A 20637-nucleotide genomic window follows, 5' to 3' on the forward strand; every position below is an offset into this window, starting at 1 on the left:
CTACAAAGTATAGCAGGTGATGGCAGTGCTATGGATAAAAATAAATGAGGGGCCTTGAATGTTGGGTGTCTGTGGATATTGCTATTTAGGATGACCTGGGAAGGCCTTGTTGGGTGATGACCAGGGAGAGAGTGACAGAAGTTCGTCGTCAGAGGGGGACGTGGAGCTAGGTCTGTTGTGCCCTGCACTTCCTTGTGCCCCTTATGCAGATGTGGGGTAGGCAGCTAGAAATTTGAGGCTGGTTTAGAAGCAGGAATGGTGGGAAGGTAGGGGCTGGAGATATAAATGGGAAGGGTGTCTGCATATTGATATTTTTGAACTGCAACATTGAAGTCACCGAGGGAGTAAGTGTAGATAGAGAAGAGAAACCATCTAAAGACTGAGCCACAGGGCACTCCAATATATAGAGTTCAGGGAGATGAGGGAGGTAGTAAGCGACACTTGGAGAATATAGAGATTACATCAGGAAGGCACAGGGTGGTAGATTCCACAGGACCTTGAAGGCTGTTTTAAGGATTTTTTTTTTTACTATGAAAGAGATGGGAAACGGTTGACTAACAATGCTCCAAAAAATGTAAAAGGCCAATACTCTTGAGAAAAACATTGAATTTCATTAATCATCCAATAAACACAGATTAAATGCTGTTATTTGCAACTATCAATTGGCTACAATAAAAATAAAATAAAGGATGTCAGTGGGTTGCAGGTAAACAGCTACACATAATATGGGTACAAATATAAGTTGGTTGCCCATCAATACTGAATCAGAGTCTTTTCATTCTCATAGGTGAGTTTGAGGGTTGACTGATTGATGTGACAAATATATCTTAGTTCTGACAGTGTATGCTTAGTTTTTAGTTTTAATTGCTTCTTTTTAAGAAAAAAAAATCATTATGTGGTCTGTTTTCCTTGCTTTCCTGCACATGTATTTGTTTGAGGATTTTGAATATTTGTTCTAACTAAACTTTATTAATATAACTTTATACAACATAGCACATCTTCTATTTTTGTATAATCTGTTGATTTCCTCTTGTGACCAATTTTAAAATTAGTGCATTTCCATGCCTTTCTATTTCTTCCCCTATCTCTTTAATTCCTCTACCACCCAGTTTTGGTTGGTTATGTTATCTCTTAGTGTTTGCTTTCCTATAATTCTGTTAGTTTAAATATTTTATTAAGCACTGCTGAAGACAAGTAGAAAAAAATAGCATGTGTGTTTATGACCTCCTTCGTTCTCCCTTCTATCCAACCCCAGTTTTGTTAATTAAATCATTTGGAGCATTTATATTCTGCTTGAACCATCATTCCTGAATTTATTTATTTATTTATTTTATTTTTTAATTTTTTTTTATTTTTACAAGAGATAAATTGACTGACACCAAGCATTGTACATGGATGACCACAACAAAAAAAAATATGGAACGCTTCACGAATTTGCGTGTCATCCTTGCGCAGGGGCCATGCTAATCTTCTCTGTATCGTTCCAATTTTAGTATATGTGCTGCCGAAGCGAGCACTCCTGAATTTATTTTGATTTTAGTTTTAGGTAAATTTATTCAGTGGTCCTTTTACTATAGTTTTCCCATTAGTTTCTTGGTTGTCTGAAATTTGTCCTTTAGTAATGTCTTCAAGAAAGGTGAATTCTTGAATGTTGAAAATATGTTTGTTTATCCCCTTTATGCTTTAATATCATCTTTTAAGGTATAAAAGATGTCATTTGCTTTCCATAAACACTTCGCTCCATTAACTTATTGAATGTTACTGTGTCTGGCTAGTCTCATATTTTCCCTTTTAGGTGCCTTGATATTTTTTCACCCTTGATATGTAAAGTCCTTTAAAAAAAAAATATATATATATATATATTACACACATACATATATATTTGAATACTATTTACTTTAGTAGTGTATGTTTTGTGGTCGTTAATACTATGTTGATTCTTTCCCATGGAATATATCTCATTCAATTTGTTCAATTGCTTCTTCCTTTTTAATTTCTCAAAAGTTTCTGTGATTTATATTTTGAAATATGTATTTTATTTATTATATACGTTAGTTTTATTGTTTTGGCTCTCTTCCTTCAAGACACTTAGGTTGTGTACAATGGGCAAGAAAGACAAAGGGGAGACATCTTTTTTTTCTTCTAGTATGTTTAACTCCCTGAGCAAAATGAAATTTATAAAAACAGTTTTACTCATACTGTCCTTGAATGAGTATGTAGCCGTGTCCAGGCTCCTCCTTGCCTTTTTTGCTGCTATTGTTTTTAACTTTTTTCATGAGCTTTGCCAGCTTATATTTTATCTCTTTTTGTTGTCTCAACATATCTCCCCTGAGCTCTTGTATTTCTGCTTGACCTCTTCTTTTATAGAGGTGATTGCATCATGTGGGTTATTTTTATTTGTAGCAGTGTGGTCACATTTTTATTTAGTTCATGGAAACATTTTTTATTCTATTTCTGCTCTTTGTTTTTCCTGTTCCTTTCTCTCTTTTATTTTGTCATATTATTTTGTAACTCCTGTGCTGTTTTCTTCTCTCTTTATATTTTTCATCATTACTTATTTTTTAATGACATGAGCTCTTCTGGCTGAACTATTTGAGGAGGTTCATCTTGGGGATCAGGGCTCTGATCAAGGCTCTCTTTCAGCTTAACAAGAGTCCCCCTTTGTTCTCAGTGAGGTTCCATATAACTAAAGATTATTAGTCTGTTAGTGGATTCTTCTTATAAGGTAAAACTGCCTGAGCAGTTCTCTAGCCAGCCATGCCTCTCCAGCTTCTCCTTGTCACCAGTGAATTCCAGAAACACTCCCACTGCCAATTCCTGAGCCACATTCCCTTGGTTCCAAATAATAGGTTGTTAGTTTTACTCCTTAGGAAATATCATCTTTAGAGAACTCTATATCTCTAGCTTGATCTAAGATTCGTAGCTGTAGGCATTTTTGCTCTGGTGCCTGTCTGTACCCTGTTTGTCCTTCACTGCCTTTGGCTTCCTTTCCACATATAGTGTTTCAGGGTTTTGTTTTCCTTAAGTATAGAATTTGCATTTTTCTTTCGTGTTTTTCTTGTTGCTCCAGGATGATTTAAGAAAAGAAAAGGGGGAAGCACCATTATTACTTGGCTATTTAAAACCATTTATAAACCCTTATCATGTATTTTCTGAAATGTTGCAATAACTTGCTAACTGATTTTCTTGCTCCCAGGTCAGCATACCTCCAGTCTGTTCACAACACTACTTCCAAAGTAATTTATTTAAAATAGAATCAATGTCCTTGCCTTCAGTGGCTTCTCATCACCTATAGGTTAAAATCCAATTTCCTTAACATTGCCTACAAGCTCTTCTACTATCTGGATCCTACCTACTGCATCAGCCTCATGTGAATTCCTTTCCCACCACTGTTCCCCATATACCTTCCTTTTTATATTTTACCCTTCAATAAGAATAAACTATTTTAGTCTCGATGCATACACCATGTCGTTTTTGCACCATGTCATTTCTTGCCTAATATGCCTTTCTTGTATTCTTTTTTCCGGCTTGGAATGTCCCTTTATCAAATAAACTCATCCTTTAAGATTCAACTTAGACAATGCCGCCTATAGGAAGTCTTCCCTGACATCCTCAGTCAATCAGGATTAGACCAAGCTCCTTTGCTGATTACTTATCTATGTGTATTATGCTTCCCGAGCCAGGTCTGTAAACTTTAAGAGGACAGGACTATGTCTTATTCATCATAATTTTTCCTGCACTTAGCATAATGACTGGTACTCAATAAAAGTTTGTTGAACTGAACTGAACTGAGAAGATAAGACGCCGTCCTTATTCTCACGGAGTGTAGTTAGTTATCTTTTTAAAGCAAGGGAGTCTTGTTTCTCCAACTAACAATATAAGACAACTTAGGGTAATTGGCAGTTGCTCACTGCATAAGAAATGACCGTATGTAGAATGTCTCTGCATTTTTATAGAACTGCTGTCCAGGAATTATCCATTATATTATTCAATGTCCTTTTTATATTCATTCATTTAAATGTATTCAAATACATTCAGCCCAGTGGGGAAGACAGACAACAAAGCAATTACAATGGAGTGTGGTGAGAGCTGTATTTGTGGAAAACATGCATTGCTCTTGGAGTGAGGAGGAAGAGCTCCTCACCCTGCCCTGGGAAGAGGGTCAGTACAAGTTTCCTGGCAGCAGGACTGTGAGTACCAGTTAGACAAGTGAAGGACAAAGGGCACTGCAGGCAGAGGGGAAGGCATGGGTAAAGTGAGGGAAGTGAGAGACCATGGTATTGGATTGGCCAAAAAGTTCGTTCAGGTTTTCTATCTGTTATGGAAAGACCCGAACGAACTTTTTGGCCAACCCAATGTATCACGCCCTCTATCTAAGGACAGCTGTAATTATGGGAGGGAGTGAGGTGGCTGGAAAGTAAATTAGAAAATTGTCCTGAAGAGGTAAACCTTTTCTATTTCCTTTAACTGAATACTGATAATTTTGTGTTTCCCTCTTTACAGTTGCTAAAAAGCTCACAACTGATTTTTGTGTCAATTTTAGCAGTTTCCCTGCATTAAGCTTTATGCTGTTCTTCTTCCTTTCTCCTATACCACTGGTCATTTTTGATGACTTGACACCTTTCTTGTATTTTTTTATATTTTTGCTTGATAATTGCCTTTTTAAAAAAAATTATTGGATGCCATCTCAAATACATTTCTGCAATCAGTGTGGGTCTTTAATTTTTTTTTTTTTTGGAGGGTATGAGTTTTGAAAATTGAAGTGGGGATCAGGAAAGGCTTTATGGAAAAGGTAAGATTTGCACTGGGATGATGAATATCTACCTCTGAAGCAAGGAAAGAGCAAGGATTTTTCATTCTGTTCATTGAAATAAAGCTGCTTCAGAAGACTTTTGTAAGAGCAGAAAACCCTCAGACCAACAGTAGCTTCCCCTCCATTGTTTAAACCCACAGATTTGTATCTGAGCAAGATATTAGGGCATCAGGGTAGGTTGTTTTCTTCCTACCCTGGCTAGAAGTCTGCCAAAGAACGGTTTTGGGAAAAGCTATAGCGCACCCGGGCTTGGGTCCAGCCCAACCTTTGTGGGTGACATTCCTGTGGAGAGCTAGACGCCGAGGATTATGCTGCCACTGAAAGAGTCTTGCCATCTTTCCATAGTTTGACTTTCAAAGGGGAGACTTGCAAAAGCAGATTATTCACTTCTATGCCTACAATTTGAATAGCTAAATAACAGCAGGATGGGCATAAGGGGCTTTGGTGGGTTTGGTTTTTCATAATTTTAAGGGATTTACCACTTAAATTTTCTAACTTTTAAAAGTATTGATATCTTATATTTTGTTTTAGTGCTACCGGAGATAGAACTCTAAGGGAGAAAAAGACAAAACCTCGCAGAAAAGGAGACCAGTCTAGCCCCTCACTCTTTCCTACCCTTTTGTGCCCGATGTTTTTCTTGGTGGCTCTTATATTGGTTCTTAGGGAACTTGTCTCAGATGCTAACAAAAATGGAAGAGGGTGGGGCTCCAGGACCCTTAGCCCTCCTTAAAAGTGTAATTCTGCTTTTGTTTGCTCTGTATATCAGCGTAAGTTCTTAATACTTTTATTTGACAAAAGGAATCTGCTGCTAAGAAAGGTTTGAAAACCACTGACATTTTTATAGCACTGCTGACTGCATAGGTCAAAGTCAGGCTTTTGTGTGTGTGGACAGCTGAACCACTAGGAATTCGGGTGACATCCAGGCTTATATCCTCTCTCTGCATATTTATAAATGAGGTGCATGTATTTAAGGCATAATTATTTACCCACAGTGACTCATTATGTACAAACGTATATGCATTTGAGAGTGCAGTTTAAATAACCAAAAACCTAGCTAAGCTCTTCATAATGCACTTCCCATGATATTAATTTTGCAGAAAATATTCACCCTCTCCCACGTGTTCCTCTAAAGGAAAGCTTCCCAGGCCCAGTCATAATTTCCTTTTTCTGGGCATGATGTTATTATTTTTTATCCTGTATCTTGTGTGGTAGGAGGGTCCATAGACTTATTCATGCAGCTCCTATAATTTAGACAGCTCGCAAAGGTTCTGCCTCACCTTTTACTTTTTCATTGACAAAGAGGTAAAGGTAGCCATCTTGCTGGTTTTGCTTAGGGAACCTAGTGTTTGATCTCCTGCTGTTGGGGATGCTGAGCTGGAGATGTACAGAAAACTGTGAAATGTGTTGATCTGTCAATGCCTTTTCTGTGCAGGAGGCCCAGGGCCTGGGGTTTTGTAGTAAAGTCAAAAGGAGCTAATCCTTCCCAGAAGAGCCCTTGTTTTAATGGGAAAGTGTCTGCCTGAAATGCCTCCGTTCCACATGGATAAAAGAGAAACCGGCTTTCCTCTGTAGGGGCAAAGGGAGAGAGAGATAAGTTGGTTTCTGTGTTCTGAGTCAAGATGGTTGGAAATCTTGTCTTTTCTCCTTATGGAGTAGCTTTTCTAGTGATTATCCTGGAGAATAGGTAGGTCAGCAGTGGTTAGCAGTAAAATCCCTTCAGTGATATGATTCATACCCTGGCTATTGGGGAGTGTGTTGAAGAAATAGGAGCAGAGCCCTAATAAGTTATCACAAAGAGATTTGTACGTCTTTACTGAGCTACATGAAGCCCGGTCCTTTCCTCTCTTCTGGCACAGGAGGTGGCCTTTAATGTGATATGGGTTCAGTTTCACTGTGCATGCAATTGAATTAAAAAAAAAAAAAAAGCAAGTATGATACTGACCTATCTTCAGGTATCTAAAGTATAAGAGAAAAAACAGATCCATAATTAAGATCCAAATAAAGTACTCTGGAGGGGTGGACAAAGCAGAAAATTTGAAGGAGGGAAGGCCATCCTAACCCTGCCAGATCCTTCTCCGTATCCACAAGGAGACCAGTAACAGGGCAGAACCATCTGCTACGTAATGCCACTTTTGACCCCTGGTGAAGTTGTGTAGAGAAGCCCCTTCTATAGCAAGGAAATCTGAGGGTGGAGCAATGCCATACATAAGCGTGGTTCTCAGATGATTCCAGTAGTACAGTGAAACCAGTGGGTAGTTTGGATACAAGTTGCTGTTCGTTTTTAAGAGTTGTGTGTATAAACATAGAAAAATAGCACCATTGTACTATTTTTGTGTGTTGGGAGACGTTCTAGAAGTATTAGCAATTAGCAAGTACAAGTAGCCAATTAACAGATATTTGCTGAGCCACTAGAAATACTCCAGGTGCAATGGAGCATGTTAGAGATGGAAGACGTTGTCCCTGCTCTGAAGCAGTTTATGATTCGAGTAGCTAGTGGTCTGATGTGGGGAAAAGAACCCTGAACTCAGAGACCTGGGTTGTAATTAGGAATCTGCCACCTGCCAGCCAGGGAACACTGGGCAAGTCACTTGGATTCTTAATTTCCTGATCTTTGTAGAATGGAATCATGCTACTTGCTCTGCCTAAATTGGAAGGTTGTTGTGAGGATCAAGGGAGATACTACTAATGGCTTTGGAATGCTTTGAAACTACTAATGGCTTTGGAATGCTTTGAAAACTAGGAGCCCTATAAAATGAAAGAATCAAGAGACTAATCCACGTGCAAAAATCAGCCTCACTGTATTTTGTGTATGCACCTTCTCTTTGAAGGGTTTTATAAAAGATTACTAAATCTTTCCCCCAAATTCATTCTTTAATTATTCATAGCTTCAAGTCATTTATCGACATATGTGCATAATAAAATCGTCCCACATGTCTCCCATAGTGTTGGTTATCAAAGAAACCAACTTTTAATGATACCTATATCTGTGTATAGATAACTGTAGATATCTTTCAAGACTCTTGAGTGCCTTCTTGTAGCATCTTGGTCCCCAGATCACCTGGGTTTTGATACATTAAGAGCCCATTTTATGCACCTAACATGAGAGGTAGAAGAGCCTCGATGATGTGGCTACTGTATCCCTAATAAATTGTTATCTTTCTGAAAGAAAAAAAACCCTGAGGCAGAAATTGAGTGTAATTATTCGAAGAAAAACTATTTGGCAGTATTTTAAATGATGTTAATTTGGCCTTAATGGGAGAGATTTTGAATGTTAAATAAATAGCAATTTCATCATTAGGGGCACATTTACAACACAGGAGTTTAAAGAAAAATGAAAGAGTTTCAGAGATGATCTTCAAAAGAAATCCAATAAAAACATCTTCAGGTGACTATCCTTGAAGCCCTTTCAAAATTGTAAGTGTTTTTAACAGGCAACACTAATGGAAGGTCTTTATTTTTTTTTAATTTTTATTGGAATATAGTTGATTTATAAGTTGTGTTAGTTTCAGGTATACAGCAAAGTGAATCAGTTATACATATATCCACTCCTTTTTAGATTCTTTTCCCATATAGGCCATTACAGAGTACTGAAAAGAGTTCCCTTTGCGGTACAGCAGGTTCTTATTAGTTATGTATTTTATATATAGTAGTGTGTTTATGTCAATCCCAGTCTCCCAAGTTATCCCTCTCCCTCCTTATCCCCTGGTAACCATAGATTTGTTTTCTACATTCGTGGCTCTACTTCTGTTTTATAAATAAGTTCATTTGTACCCTTGTTTTTAGATTCCACATATAAGCGATATCATATGATATTTGTCTTTCTGTGTCTGACTTCACTCAGTACGACGATCTCTAGGTCTATCCATGTTACTGCAAATGGCATTATTTTGTTCTTTGTTATGGCTGAGTAATATTCCACTGTATATATGTACCACATCTTCTCTATCCATTCCTCTGTTGATGGACATTTAGGTTGCTTCCATGTCCTGACTATTGTAAATAAACACTAATTATTAGAGAAATACAAATCAAAACTACAATGAGGGGCTTCCCTGGTGGCGCAGTGGTTGACAATCTGCCTGCCAATGCAGGGGACACGGGTTCGAGCCCTGGTCTGGGAAGATCCCACATGCCGCAGAGCAACTAGGCCCGTGAGCCACAATTACTGAGCCTGCGCGTCTGGAGCCTGTGCTCCGCAACAAGAGAGGCCGCGATAGTGAGAGGCCTGCGCACCGCGATGAAGAGTGGTCCCCACTTGCCACAACTAGAGAAAGCCCTCGCACAGAAACGAAGACCCAACACAGCCATAAATAAATAAATAAAAAATAAATAAATAAATAAAAATTTAAAAAAAAAAAAAAAAAAAAAAAAAAAAACTACAATGAGGTATCACCTCACACTGGTCAGAATGGCCATCATCAAAAATGTACAAACGATAAATGCTGGAGAGGGTGTGGCTAAAAGGGAACCCTCCTACACTGTTGGTGGGACTATAAATTGGTATAGCCACTATGGAGAACAGTATGGAAGTTCCTTAAAAAACTAAAACTAGAGCTACCATATGATCTGGCAATCCCACTGCTGGGCATATATCTGGAGAAAACCATAATTCGAAAAGATACATGCACCCCAATATTCATGGGAGGTATTTAAATAGCATGTAGCTGGGCTGTGTCTCTATACCTATAATGATTTTAGTGGCTTGATGTAAAAGTTGTTAGTATTTGAAATACTTCCATGAATAAACACAAAATAGTGATCTGATCGTGGAGTAATAATATTTAGTTGACCTTTGTGTTGAACATCTGTGTCCCATTTCCCATGCTCCTGGCTCACATTTGCTCAGCAACTAGCTGTGCACAGCGGTGGCCTGATATCACCTCACCTCGCTGCTCTGTGGACCTCTTGCTTTTTGTTCTAGGGCTGATTTCTCCCCAAGTGGGAGGCTCACGATAGACCCCTCAGTCATTCCGGTGCAGATGCATACCTTGAATTTCAAGGGTGTTGAGATCCTCTGGGACAATCTGAGCAATAGAGTCATGGGCCAGTGGATAAGGACTCCTCTCTTCCGGAGTCAGGAGGGCAATGCTGAGCCGCATCCTCTGTGTCTTCACAGGGTCCCCAGTAGAACTGAGCCCCAGTTGCTTATAATAATGACCAGTTCAGCAATGCACCTTGGGATGGCTTTCCCTTCCGCCTTGTTTCCTGCTTCCTAGTTCTACCACTCCTGTTCCCTAGGAACATTTCTCAAAAATAAACAAACAAGACCCAAACAACCCCTCCGAAAAAATTAACTACCTGCCCAAAAGCCCTTGTCTCAGGCCTTAATTCTGGGGGGAACCCAACTCAAGACAAATTGGGAAGACTCTCTCTTTGAGTCCCTGCTAATGCATCCAGGATTGTAGATAGGGTGGACTATACAAGACAAATAGAAAGAATCACTCGCATCCCCGTATAAAATTCCTCAATCCAAACACCCATTCCCAATGCCTTCTAACTTTTCAGGGACCTGGCTTTATTGCTTATCCTTCTGTCCCCTCTGTCTTTAGCTTATTCATCCCTCTTTCCGACTTTCCATCAGTGTTTAAATATTTTAAAATATCTACCATCCTTAAATTAAAACAAAACAACAAAGCTTTCTTTGAACCCCATACTCCTCTCTAGAAATGACCCATCTTTCATTCATGACCAAATTTCTTGAGCACACTCTACCTTCATTACCCCATTTTCTCATTTCCTTCTCTCTTTAACCCACTTGAGACTGACTTCCGCCTCTGCCACTTCCTTGAAATTACCAAATTTGCCAAGTTCATCAAAGATATCTTCGAATGGTATCTCGACAACACCACTCAGTAATGATATTAGTGGACTCGTCTGCAGCTTTGGAATCTCCTGACTGCTCCTTCCTCCTTGAAGCAGCCTCTCTCCTTTGCTTCTTCTTTGATAATGAGCAGGCCAGCTCCTCTCCCTACCTCTTCAGTCTCTTCTTCTTCCTCTTCTACAGAGGTACCTCTTCCTCTGCCCACCTTTTAAGTATTTTCTCTGAGAATTTAAAATATTTTCTCAGAGCCCTCACTGGATTCCTCTTCTCTGCTCACGTCCTGCCCTCTCGCTGATCAATCCCTCCTGTCTGTTCCTACAGCAGAACATCAATTACAAACCAGATGCTGATGATTCCCCAGTGTCTCCTGCTGAGACAGAGTGACTCCTGGGAGGGGCTCTGTATTTACAGGATGCCCATCAATCCTTTCAGCATGGCGACGTCTTCACTCTATTCAAAGCTTTGCTGTGTCTATGTCTAATAAATGATTCCTGTTTGCTCCTTCCCAAGAGATCTGCTGAGGCTCCATGGAAGTTATAATGCTTGTTGCTTACTAGGCCAAAATAGCAGGGAGTGTTTTCCCTTAATCTCAGAGAATTGTTCTGTAATTAGCTACGTATTGGAACCTAAGTTATTTGCCTTTCTGGTAGTACATGGATGGGTATGTCCGGTTTAGGGTTGTCAGTTTTTTGTTTTTTTGTTTTTTCTCATTTTGTGTATCACCTCTGAGTAATTAGTAATAGCTGCATAGAAGACTGTGTTATCGTGGTTCAGTAGGAAAGACTGCTTTTGTTAATTAAGTGTCTCCATGGGCATGGTGGGCAGTAGTGGCATGTCTACTGTGCAGTGCATCTTACAGGAAGAGTGGCACTCATAGTGTTTCATTATCCAGAGGCCTCATATTGTTAGATGCAGCCTGGGCGTTCTGGTCTGGAAGGTGGGTATGCTTTCCAGGGACCACAGACGTTTCTGTATTCAGCTCAAAGGCATGAGATCAGCCACACAACTTTCAAATCTCTTCCGCTGTTTGGAAACCTGCAAGTTCCTATTTCCAAAGCAGTGATTCTTCATATTATTTCCACCTAGCCACTCCACCAATTTTTGCCCACCAATCAGCAAATTGGAAGAATTGTTGTCTTTGTTAGGAAAGGACCTCACATTTATTTAGTGTCAAATTTATATCTGGCATGTGTGCATTTTACTATTTTTTTTATTCTACTTTATCTTCCTAGGATCTCAGTGTGGTACACAGCATGATCTTTATTTTGCAAAGCGGGAAACTGAATTTCAGGAAATTTTAGAGAATCACCCTTTGTTGTGTATCTCAATAAATGTCAGCATGAGGACGATCGGACCTCAGGGCTGCCTGGGTTCATGAAGGATGAGAAAAGAAGCCAGTGATCCATTTCTCATTCATTTTCCCCAAGATGAAGATCTTCACATCAGCACTGAATAGCTGGTGTTCCCAGAACTTTTCCAGATGGCTGTAAAAGTGAAATAGGCAGATGCTCTCCCTGTCTTGGTAGATAGTCGGGGCAAGAAAGCCTCATTCCACTCCTTGCTCAGTGAACTGTTTGTCAGGATCTGTTTCAATTTTGTTTCAGATCAGAAACTTTCTGAGTCATTAACCAAAGAGAGGCTTAAAGGAATTCAGTACAATGTGATCATGGCCGCACCTCTGAGCGTTGTCCCTCAGATACACTTAGAGGATTATTCAAACACTCATCGCTAAGGTGCCAAGGAGGGTGAGTGGCAGCATGGCTGATCATCGTTACCGTCCCCAGCTCCACTCTTCTCGAGTCTTCTGCACTTGCCTTGCACCTCTCTGTGCTTGATCCAATTTCCATGATGTATTTCGGAGCATGGCATCTCTTGTGTCCCACTCCCGGATGCAGAAGGGCTGTTGCATCACGACCCGATCAGGTCTCCCTGTTATCATTCTCTTCCAGGTTCCAGCAAGTCCCCAACACCCACTGTGCTAAGCACAGCTCCCAGGAGGATCCCTTTTCTGGAGCCTTCTATTAAAGATAATTGTATTGTTGTAAAAACAACAGTGCTGATAATGAAGGCAGTTGGGCTGTTGACTGAGGAGCAGACTGTTAAGTCCAGTTCTCTCCCCATTACCATTCTAACTAGAATATACATTTCAGAGGTTCAGCTTTTCAAAATTTTACTCGCTCTTCCTTTAACTGCATCACTAGCTAATGGAGTAAACAGACATTTTGGATTTCTGCAAGAAGCTTTTGAGACTAGGATTCTGAAAGCCCTCGTGGTCAGCCAGAATAAGGTCTTCCTGGACTTTAATAAGTGGCAGAGCCCGTGGCTAATCAATCAACTTGATTTGATTGAACACCTACTATATACCCTGGGCTGTCTGAGACAGAATGGTTGATTGGTTGATTCATTCATTCAACAATCATTTATTGAGCACTTAATACGCTCCTATTACATTCTTAATGAAAGGGATATAATGGTAGACAATACTGACAAAGTGGCTGTCCTCATTTTTTGCTCAGTTTAGATGTAGAGGTAGGACTGGGTGACCTGACAAGTCTCCATGAGTGAAGCTCAAAGCACCTAAGGTATGCGAGGCCCCTTTCCAGAGCGAGGGAGACCCATGAGGCATGATGTGATCAGGGACGTTTCCTGGAGAAGGCAGGGCTCAAGCCAGTTCCCAGAGAAGGGAATTAACTTGAGGAGTCCAACATCAGGACCAGCCAGTGCTCCAAAGAAGAGAGACCTCTAATGGCAGGAGACAGTGTCCATGGTAGTGGAGTAGGCAGGTGGTGGAGGGGTGGCAAGTATTCCTACGTTTAAGCCTGGTATCACCGTAACTCACTCTGTGACCTTGGGCAACTAACTTTCCTCCCTGGAACTCAGTTTTCTTATCACGAAAGGAAAGGATGGCATCCAAGTAGAGCTTTCAAACTCTTTGTTGTCGTTACTGCTCTTAACAGTGGGAACCACTTTTCAGACAGCATTGTTCAAGGAATTCCAATATGTAAAACAGACGCAGGTGGAATGGATCTAGTTTAAGAAGGGTGAGGGACTGGATCAGCTCCCCCACCCACCCAGCCTCCTCTTCACCTTTTTATGGACACTCTCAAAGCATTGCTGTAGAATTCTAGAATAGAATCCAGTTTGGAAGGCAGTGGGCTGTATGACTCCAGAAATTCCCTTCTCATGCTAAAATTCCATAAGTCTGCTCACTCTGTGGGGCAGTCCATTGAGTCAGACATGTAGAGGGGACTGTTATTTGGAAGTATTTCCTGACTCATTTCTCCAATGTCAGAATTAAAAAAAAAAAAAAAAAGATGTTTGGGATGTAGCTAATTGCTCAAGAGAGTTGCTGAATCATTCTTCCCTTATTTCCTTTCACATCCATGTACTGAGGGCTCAATATGGAGATAATGCAATAGATCAAAAATTAAAAAGCAAAAACTAAAAGTTCCTGCCATGGGAGGGTTTATAGTCTAGTGAGAGAGAGAGAGAGATAATACATAAGCTAAGCAATAAAGAAGAAAAATAATTGCATACTGTGAGAAATCTATGCAGAAATAAGCATAACTGAAAGAGCCAATAATAGCAAGGAGGGGACTTCATTCATTCATTGATTCCATCAGTCCCTCAAGTTTTTCTGGAGTTACTACTATTCACAAAGCATAGGGCCCCACTTTGGAGATTTTATAGTGAACCCAAGACAGACTCAGTCCTCTTCTCATGGGAACTTATGATTTAGATGGATTCTCATCTCTGATAGTTATTGGGAGGCAAAAATAAAATAATATAAAAGCATAAATTAAGATAAAATTGTGTGTGTGTGTGTGTGTGTGTGTGTATAATATACCCAGATTTTGCTTTTGAGCCTGGGACATGTGAAGTATTTTCATGACAGGCAGATTCACGCACCCTCTTCCTAAACTGGGAGTCAGAAGGTCTGAACAGAAATCAATTCCTGCAATTTGTTTTTAACTTCTTTCTCCTTAGCCAGGATTGATTTTTGTCTTTGTGATCAATGGCAAAGAGAATAGCTCCATGGCCCGAGCAGCTGTTCAAATGCTTGGTCTGGTTAGCCCCACATCCAACAAACAGAACTTTAGAAGCTGATTATGAAAGGAATAGGATGAAGATGCCTAAGGGATGGGCCTGATTACCCCCGCCTTCCTGGTGAAAAAATGCCTGCAGGTGTGGGGTAAGGCAGAGGGACACCCTGCCGTCCCCAGTGGGTAGAACAGAGCATGGTGACGCTGGGAAGGAGGGAAGCATTGGGATTAGCTTCCTGTTTGCCAACCTGACTCTCTCCTTCCCTGACTCCCTTCCCTTTAAGCTCTTTCTTTTTCTTCCTCCTCCTATTTCATCCTTCCTACATTCGGAACTGCAAGCAAAACATCTGTTGCAAAAAAAAAAAAAAGAAAGAAATTGATTGGTTCTTCTCTCTCTGTGTTTCTTGGACTTTAAAATTGTCTGATTCTTTAATCGCCATTCTCTCCTCCTCCTCCCTTGTTTTCTTCTAATCCAGATTGTGTGTAATGGGAGCATGAAATTAGACACTTCCCCTGTCTCCCTCTAGCCTTGGAACTCCTCAAGGCCAGGCAAGATCACTTCCACTTTCTCCTCTGAAAAATGTTTTCGGAAGGAATGCACACCTTGTGATAGCATGTGGTGGTGATCCCACTGAATGCAATTACGGTGGAGAGGGGGCCATACCCAAGGCCTTCTGTCTGGTTCTCCAGAATAAATGCTTGCCGTTTTACTGCCTGCCCCAGGTGGCGACCGCTTCCAGATTGCAGTATGGAGAAATCATCCAAGGGCTCTTAATACGATTGTGTTAATTATTTCAGGACGCTGTGTAAACTGCTTCTTAGGTGTTCTTTGTGTATGTGGGAGGGAAGGCGTAGAAGTAGTGGCTTTCTTACTTCCTCTGAAATATCTGATATGAGTCCTTATGAAGTGGATTGAACATACCTCTTCTGTGTAAGAAACAGAAGTTTCTCAGCATTTTCTTGGTTAAAGAGTTGTTCTCAGCCTTCCTCCACAATTTTCACTGCCTAGCTAATCTTCTGTCTTATTGAATAATCCGTAGTTCTTGGAGAATCAGTTATACATAAAGAATCAGCTGACATTTGTTGAGTGGCTAGTATGAGCTAGGCATATTATTAATGCATTTAATTGTTATGACAGCCTATGAGGTAAGTCCAACTCTTACCACCATTTCACAGAAGAGGCACAGAGCGGTGAAGTCATTTTCCAAAGATCACACAGCCAGTAAAGAGTGGAGCAGAAATTTGACCTAGGCAGCCTGACACCAGAGCCTTCTTTCTCAATCTCTGCTCTTGTTCTTCTCTTTAAATGAGAAAGCGTCATGACTTAAACTTTCTTATTTGCCTGAGTCAAACTGGGTCAAGAATTGTATAAGGGGCAGTGAGTGGAAAGCTTAACACAAAGTTAAGTGCTTACAACATGTTTGTGGAGTCATTGAATGACCACAAAAGAAACTGGCCGCATAGAATCTTAGGAGACAGGAGTTGAAGAAGACATTCACGCTGAGGAGACTAGGACCCAGCAAGTGAAGGGATGAGGAACACAGGGATGTGACATTTTTGAGTCCCTACTTTGTGTCAGGTGCACGTTGGGCCTTATGATATGAGGGTGCTTATCAGTTTTTAGATGAAACTGAGGTGTAGGAGCAGTTAAGTGCTTTACCTACAGAGTCGTAATTGCCAGTAGGGGTTGCGGGGGGGGGGTTGGGATCCATGTCTGGATTTCTGTTCTGATGTCTTTTTAAATTTTCACAACAAAGAACTAAGTCAGTAACCCTAAAAGGTACAGAAAGATAAAATCCCTCATAACCCAGCTGTAACTCTTGGATGTTTTCTTGAAGTGAAACCATGTTCCTGATGTGAACCACTTCTGCAGAGATAAACAAACAAATAAAATTTTAATAAGATTATTGAGCAGTATAGTATTGCATTTTTATTGCAAATGTCAAGTGAAAATGAAGCATAGTGTCTATGTCAGATACTGAATGGCAAAGACTCTTAATAAAACCTACACACGCCCACTATTTCTTGCCCTTCCCCCAAAGTGCCTCTTCTGGAACCAAGAAACCCCCAGTGATCCACTCGCTTGGATCTCCCATCCTGCTACCTTTCCATCTCTGCTGGGGATCTTTTTCTTCTTTCAAGCTCCATCCCCATCTTTTCTCTCCACGTCTCCCTTTGGTGTGTAGGATAGTTCAGCCGTGACCTGGTTTCTCCAGTCTTCCATCCTCAAATCCATCATCCCATTCGGCAAAGAGAATGTCCTTCAGTATGGGAATCCCCTCTCCTCCTAAGGCAGTGGGAGTGTAAATAACACCTGTTTATACACTACTTATTACCACGTGTGTGTGCAGTTATGTGAGTGTGTGTGTGGAGTTAGGCAAACATGAGCTGAAACCCCAGTCCAACCCTTTGCCAGCTGTGTCACTCTGCCATCTCTGTGTCTCAGTCGTCTCATCTATAAAATGAGGTAGGATGAGTGTGGACTTCACAGTGCCAAGCACTGATTTTATTGTAGTCTAGAAAGATCATAAGTTGTGTAAACTATTGTGGTTCTGGGGTGGGGCGTTTCTCTGTTTTATGGCTCTTAGCCTTTGCCCTGCTCAGAGTACCATAGCATTGGCATTCATTTTGTATTGTCATTTGTACATCTTACATGTTTGGCTTGTTTTTACAAGGAAATGGTGAACTCCATGAGGTCACAGCCCCATGACTCCTGTGATACCTGACACAGCCTGGGCACAAAAGTGCTGAATAAGTATTTGCTGATGGATTGATATATGTAACACATAGTAGAATTGGGGCCAGACATCTCTCATCCCTAATGAGATGTCTAAACATGATTAATGTTCAAGGGATGATGTGAATTCGGCCAGACCTTTAATTAATATGTGGATTCGGCAGTGAGTAGGGAAGAACATCTTGTAATGTGCTTCTTTGTTTCCCACAGGAAAGCATGACCTGGTTTTCCATGTTGTGGTGTTGCCAACCACTCAAAGGAGTATTTGATGTAAAATCACGACCCACTTGTAAAAATCCATGCAGTTATCTCCACTTTGTGTTTTTCTGATCTTGACTTAGTGAACACAGACCGAAGCAGCCTGGCAATGTGAAAAGAGCCTTGGGCTTCAAGTCAGAAGTTCTGAGGTTGGCTTTGAGCCTTACCTTTTAGTAGCAAGGTGACATAATGTGGCCTGTCTGGGCCTCCGGCCCCTGAATCCTAACATGGGGATGTAATTAGACCTCCTTTGCATGCTTGTGCTCCAACCAAATGAGATTCAGTCCAATAATGAAAACTAATGGCATGAAGTAGAATACAAATATGAGTTATGACATGGGTGCCAGGTACTAAGAGATGGTTAAATGGGAACAGGACACATTGTCTACCCTCGAAGATAATACAGTACAAGAGACCTAAGATGTACCCTCTTCCAGTAATTCAGGACAGCAGCTGATAAGTGCAACGAGAGAGCTACAAGCAAAGGGCCCTGAGAATCAGAGGATGAAAAGCTGAATTCCAGCTGGGAAATTGGGATGGGGGAGACTCTTTAAGGAGGTAGCTTTTGATGTAAGCTGGTGTGAAATTCGTTAATGCTGGGATTTGTGTCAGGATGAATCCCTCCAGGTAACTGGTCTTAAACTAGCTATTCTTTGGAAAGGCTCTGCAGTAGACACTTTAGATTTTTTCAGGGTTGCAAAGTGTAGTGGACATTGTCAAAATTTTAAGACCCAAGTTCAAATCCAGGCTCTGCTACTTTGGAGCTGAGTGACCTTATCCATGTCAATGAACTCATCAGTAGAGTGGGGCTGCATAGTGTCTCTCCTCCAAGGTCATTGTGCATGAGGGCAGACAGTGCATACAAAGTGGTGAGCACAGAGTCTGACTCTCCAACAGTGACACTTCTGCTGGTGGAGGATAGGACAGGCATGACACAGAGAGTACAATGGGGAAGCTCCAAGAAGTAGCAGAGTAGCAGTTGGCATTTTACAAATATTCATGGCTCTCTTGGGGAGGTGGCAGTGTTTTCTGAGAAACAGCTTGACAGATGGTTTAAATCCGTCCACTGCTGTCCCAAAACGAGGCATACGAATCCCATGTTGGCAAAGTTTTCCTGTTATATCTAGCAGCCCAGGTATCTCCAAGTCTGCCTGGAAATCCCACGTCCCAGAGAAGCATCCCTGCTTCTCTAGAAAATTAATGGCTTTGTTTTCCTTGCCCTTTTAGGATCTTTAAAATATCTTGCACATATCAGTAAAGTTAGTCATTCTCAAAGCAGCTATGTGCACCTGCCATTCATCCCATGTGGCTGAAGACACATCTGATCTATAGCTCTGCCCATCCATTTCTTGCTTTTCTTCTCATATTCTGTATTGCCTCTAACGTTTCAGTCTGTAGATAGCTGTAGCCCTACAGAGTATGTATAGCTACTGGCCCAAGGGCGAATGTCAATGCCCCAAACAGTCAATAGAGTGGGCATATGTGGATCATCACCTTGATTTCTGTACTTAGGCTGCTATAAAAGCCATAGACTGAGTGGTTTATAAAAGCAGAAGCTTATTTCTCACAGGTTTGGAGGCTGGCGAGTCCAAGATCAAGGCACTGGAAGATTTGGTATCTGGTAAGGGTCCACTTCCTGGTTCATAGACGGCTACCTTGTTGCCATGTCCTTACATGTTAGAAAAAGAGAGAGCTCTCTGGGGTCTCTTTTATAAGAACCCTGGTCTCTCCCAAAAGCCCCACCTCCAAACACCATCGTATTGGGGGTTACCTTTCAACGTACGAATTTTGCGGGGGGACACAAACATTCATTCTACAGCAATTTGTCAGTGAGAATACTTCTAAAATCTTTGGGTTCCTGGGTACATATACAGGTCAATCATAACACCCTACTCATTGTATTTGTGAAACAATTTATAGTTAACATGAAAGCATTTTATTATCTTATCGCATTTACTTTTCTGTAGGAGAAGGATAATTATTATTTGTTCCATTTTCATATAAAAATAACCTTGGAACTCCAAGAGGCTAGTGACCATGCCTAAAATTGCATGTCTGATACATGATCAAGCTGAAACTAGAATCACAGATGTTACAGATACTGAGATCTTTTACCTTTCTTCCTTCTTCTCCTTTCCCACTCTTTAGTTTTTGTTTTCTGAAATTCTGGGATGTTATAGAAAAGACAGAGCCTGGCTTGGGAAGATTTCAGCCAATTAATTGACCTCATAATGTCTACCTGTATAAAGGAAATAGGCTATGTGATATCTCAAAGAGAAAAACTTACATAAGTGTAGGAAGACTATATAAGCTTGACTCCTTGCAATATCTTTTCTAGCCCTTTCTCAGTTCGTCTTTTACAAAACCATATTAAACTCACAGTACACAAGAAACAGGGACATTTGTGAAAGAGGAAGCAGGGCAGGTGTTTTGATGGTAAGTTTTAACATTTGTCTTTAAGGTTTCCATGGGTAGTGTTTCCTTTTTCTGTGAAGCTCTGGCATCCTGATCTAGAACTCAACATAGACTGTCTCTGTTTTAGCTTTTTATCTGTTATTATATTAACTGGGAGTATTCGAACGCTCCCAAATTTTATACTCCAGGATGACAATTCAAATCCATATCAGTTCTTTTTTTATTGCTGTACTTATTACCTTTGCCTTTTTATCCCCCAACAAAACTAGGAGAGGAAAGACAATGAACTTCCATTTTGCAGGGTCAAGTGGGCATCCCAAGAACTTCTTCCCTTCCTTTTAAATCGTAAAAGCTAAAACATGAAGATAAGACTTGCAGCTGCTTAATGGTCAAATCTCTGGCACAAAACACGTTGACTTTGTGGTCTCCGTAGGTGGTCTTCTCTACAAAGTCATCCTTGCTGAGGGCAACAAGAAGAATTTCAGTGTTCTATCCCTGGTCGATTCTGACCAGGTAGCCCATGTGGCAACCCTGACACTTCCTGAACAGC

At 40.7% G+C, this 20637-nt stretch overlaps 1 protein-coding gene and 1 non-coding gene across 2 annotated transcripts in view; one reads left to right on the plus strand and one right to left on the minus strand.

The window, feature by feature from the left end:
* Positions 1-20637, plus strand: part of SORCS3 (sortilin related VPS10 domain containing receptor 3) — a 602186-nt gene that overhangs the window by 467304 nt on the left and 114245 nt on the right. The gene's annotated exons all lie outside the window — the stretch shown is intronic.
* On the minus strand, positions 1411-1517 carry LOC137767894 (U6 spliceosomal RNA). The gene has a single exon (XR_011074585.1). It is a non-coding gene; the product is annotated as a U6 spliceosomal RNA (small nuclear RNA).

The sequence above is a fragment of the Eschrichtius robustus genome, chromosome 7 (assembly GCF_028021215.1).
Source record: "Eschrichtius robustus isolate mEscRob2 chromosome 7, mEscRob2.pri, whole genome shotgun sequence".
Lineage (NCBI taxonomy): Eukaryota > Metazoa > Chordata > Mammalia > Artiodactyla > Eschrichtiidae > Eschrichtius > Eschrichtius robustus.